Raw genomic sequence first — 4,070 nt, 5'->3', positions numbered from 1 at the left:
TTGGTCTCTGCTGGAGTTAGGCCTAGGTTTGTGTAGGCGCACGGTTTGTGATAACTGGGGAAGGGGCTGAGCCTCATCCCCAATGGGCACAGCTGTGAGCAGCAGGTGAGCAGCATTGGAGGTAAGGGGCCATGGAGTGCCCAGGGGCACTGACCAACCACAAAGGGAACAGAGGGTGCACAGGTGCAATGCAGGAACATGAGGGGTATAAAAGGCTGGGCTAAAAAACAATAAGGACACATGCAGCTTTCTGAAGTGCTGTGCTATTACTCTGCATGGGTTGAAGCCTTCTGAAATTGTATGAGGCTACTCTGTGCATTGTGGCCATCTCAACTGTGACATATGCTGTGACAGGTTTGGTCTAACCTTGTGTTGTTACGTAGTCTCAGAACCAGCTCAGAAAATACCTACCAGTACTACCCATATCTAGGTATATTTTTAGCAAATCTATGGGGCTGTGGAATTAATGATTTTTTTTAAGTGCATTTAAACAATATCACAGAAGAGGTTAGGTAGACACAAATACAGGATGGTTCCTCAGGACTATATAAATGGCATTTCAATTGCTTGCACTTTCTGAGGAGAAAATGATGAGTCTAGTCCATAGAAAATATGCCTTAGGTACCTGAAGTAATTTGAAGGTATCATAAGCTTGTGGCAGATGGTGAGTTAGGGAGAAGAAATGTTCTTATTTATTTTTGTTCACTGGTAGGCTTTTCTGTACCTCTGTCAATTTAGTAACAGTGTGACTCATATGAAAACTAATGAACATAACCTGTCAACAACCTTCTGGGGTGAGTGAGTACCGTCATTTGAAGTCGGCAGATCTCAGAGGTCCATCTTTATCCTCCATTGCCTGGAGCTACAGGCATGGAGTCGCAACTAGAAGCATGGATTAATTTTCATGTTCTCACAGAGAAATGGCACAGGTCATAACTGGGGGGGTTTTGTGGACCTTGCAGGTGAGGTTGTCTTCCTTCAGCTGCACATAACACACCTGCAAAAAAAAGATCCAGTTTTGAGGTGATCTGGACTTCTCCTTTAGGCTAATGACCTAGCACAGGAAGTTGCAAGACAGAGGGCTATAGTCACAAAAATTTTGTTATTATTATTGCAGATATTTTTCATCACCATCCCCTTCCTGACTTCTATTTGGTCTTACTCTCACAGTCCTTTCCAACAGGAAGCTGATAATTTGAAACCCTCTTACTGAGCCTTGGAATTAGCTGCAGTCTGTGGGCCACACAGTGGATATAAGATCCTGTGATGGCAGAGCCTTGGGGCCCCAAACCATGATGTTTTGTGTAAAGCTGGATGCAGCTTGGAGGAAGAACCACAGTGGCCTTTCTGAGAGCTCTGAGCCCCAGGACCTCTTAAATATCCCACTGAGGGGGGAAGCAGCAGGTACTGAAGCAGCTCTTCCAGCTGCTCTTCTGGGCTTCACCTTTACTTTCCAGTGACTGACTCTTATTGTTTGGGATGGAAGGGCCAGTGAGTGAGGTAGAGGGCCACAAATGCTTCTGCAGAAGTGCTCCCTCTGTCTGCCATGGGACAGGACACGAGCAGCCTGAGGGCTGAGCTTTCTTTCACTGCTAATACACATCAGAGCCATTGTTAGAAGTCTGGTATCTGATAAGCTGAAAACATGGATGGTGTGTTAAAGCCTGTCTCATCTGGAGGGGAAGTTTTGTGACTGGATATGCAAATTGTGCCTAAGGACAAAAACTTAGTTCAAAATTGTTTTGGCTTCCTGTGAACTGTGTAGGGAAGGGAAAGTGCATGTTAAAAACATTGACAAGTCTTAATTACAAAATATAAAAGACTAATACATTTGGCATAAATTGCTTTGGGAAAGCTGAACATCAGTGTATTTTAAATAAGTTGCTACCAACTTCATTTTAACCAAATCTTCTTTGTCTAAAATAGCACAAGGATGACCGTACCATATGAAGAAAAACTGTAACGCCAAAGAATATCTACAGCCTTTGGATGAATAGAAGGATTGTCAACAATATTGGAATATGCAAGTAGATTTTGATACATGACCTCACCTGTTATTTAATCCTAAAATATAGAAAGCCATGCCAGACAATAACAAATTTTTGACATGCAAGTTTCTTTAAAAGCAAAAGCAAACATAGAGCTACTTTAAATAGAATTATTACCTCATACATTTTAGTGTTTCATGCATACAGTGCTCTCAGGACCTGAAGAGAACATTAAAATGGCAAAATATCTGGTACCACTGAGTATTGAATGTGTACCATTCTGTACCATTGTGCATTGTCAAGTACCATTGAATATTAAAATATTTTTGGTATATTTTTGTGCAAAGTACAAAACCAAACAACAAAATAAAAGTTTAGAAGCCAAGTGTTTGGTAAGCTTAGACATGATTGATATGAAAATGTGGACTTCAATGTGATTGCTTCAAACATTTGCTCTTGGCGTGGTGGAAAAAGGAAATAATATATGTTTAAACGAAACATGAATTATCATATAGAGAGGTGTGGTTAACTGAGTATACAGAAGCTTGCCTTTTTTTTTTTTCTGATACAAAATTATGACAGATGTAAAAAAAAACCCAACAAAGCATTCATTGAAGGGCCACTTTTCCTTTACCTGAAATGAAAAAAGAATGGGGAAGAACAATGAGGACAGGGGCAGGTGAAGATAGATAGGCAGTGCAAGTAAATGTTGTCCAACAAAATTTTCTTCAGCTTTTTAGCCATCTGAATTTACCAATATATTTATACCAATAAATATATTGGTAAATTCAGCTGGCTAAAAAGTTGAAGAAAATTTGTTCTTCAAGAATTTACTAGTCAGACTTTTTTTTGATGTAAGTGCATGCTCATATTTGTTACAGAAGGAGGACCTGAATGTTAAGGAAACATAATTAATTTTTCCCAATGCCTCCTTTAACATGGAGGCATGTTTCATTATCCATGATTTATTTCAGAAGTGGGACTGGTTTTATGTAATTTTTCTCTTAAATTTTTTTTCATTGTTCAGATAAAAAATAAACTATGTTGATGTTTGGTAGTGCCTGGTCAAGAACTGAATGGGAATAGATTTTTATTTATCTATTGACCCTTCAGGTTTGTCACTTCATTAAGTGCAAGACAGTGCAGAGGAGTTTTTTCTTTTCATTATGTATACTGTACTTTTGTGTTGATATACAAGGGGCTCTTTTTATCATTTGCAAGAGGCACGCTCCATGGGTCTGGATAAAAGGGTGTGATTTCCTGACTGCAGATAGAGATTTTTTCTAAAGTCTAGTGGCAATAAAATTGCAGAAAGGAAAAAGGAGTTACTTGAGTAGTGCATACTTTGCACTTGATCTGAGAATGAATCTGTATTTGTGATGGACAGGTGTGGCTTTCAGCAGTCTAAGGATACAATAGGTGCTCTGGTGTTACAGCTGGAGCACAGTGCCAGATTACTGGAAGAATATCATCTGAGTATCAGGTACTTGGAGAGCACATGCTCCACTAGATGGAAATAAATTTACCTGTCATGATCCATTATTTTGATGCTGAAAGTAATCTGTCAGCTTTATCTGCTTTTCAACTCTCCTTCCTCTCTCATTTTTCTTCTTTTGCCACTTCACCTATTTCTGTCTTCTATTTTCTGACTTTTTTTCTCTGTATGCCTGGTGTTACACATCACCTTGTGCTTAGCATGTGAGGAATGAGTATAACTTGTGCCCAGCATTAACATTTTTCCTTACTTTAGCTTGGATAATCATTGCTATTGGCCACATCTCATTCAGATTCCCTTATGTGAACTGGGGGTCTTATTAACCATTGGAGCAACTGTTCTCCCTGTAATGTTATAAACTAAATTCCATTTCCAGGTTCCCAAGAAGTCTTTTATTGTATGTGGACTTTAGAACTGAAGTAATTTGAAATATTTATGCTTTAAGGCGTACAGTAGGAGGAATGTAAGTGGGATGTTGCATGTTTTTACGGTGGTTATTCCAAGCATAAATTGGTGGTCTAAGGATTAACAGAAGGAAGAATGGGAGAAAAATACAGAAGCAGCAGACCAAAGTGGAGAGGACAGAA

General features: G+C 39.3%; 1 long non-coding RNA gene across 1 annotated transcript; it reads left to right on the top strand.

Annotated features, from left to right (window-relative positions):
• Positions 1 to 244: 244 nt before the first annotated feature.
• Positions 245 to 2,863, top strand: LOC131556280 (uncharacterized). Its single transcript, XR_009274593.1, has 3 exons — positions 245 to 354; positions 1,171 to 1,404; positions 1,927 to 2,863. It is a non-coding gene; the product is annotated as an uncharacterized LOC131556280 (long non-coding RNA).
• The last annotated feature ends 1,207 nt before the right edge of the window (positions 2,864 to 4,070 follow it).

Source organism: Ammospiza caudacuta, chromosome 3, assembly GCF_027887145.1.
Source record: "Ammospiza caudacuta isolate bAmmCau1 chromosome 3, bAmmCau1.pri, whole genome shotgun sequence".
NCBI classification, from domain to species: Eukaryota; Metazoa; Chordata; class Aves; order Passeriformes; family Passerellidae; genus Ammospiza; species Ammospiza caudacuta.
Note: the sequence above shows the minus strand (reverse complement) of the source record. Positions and strands in the feature narration are given on the sequence as shown.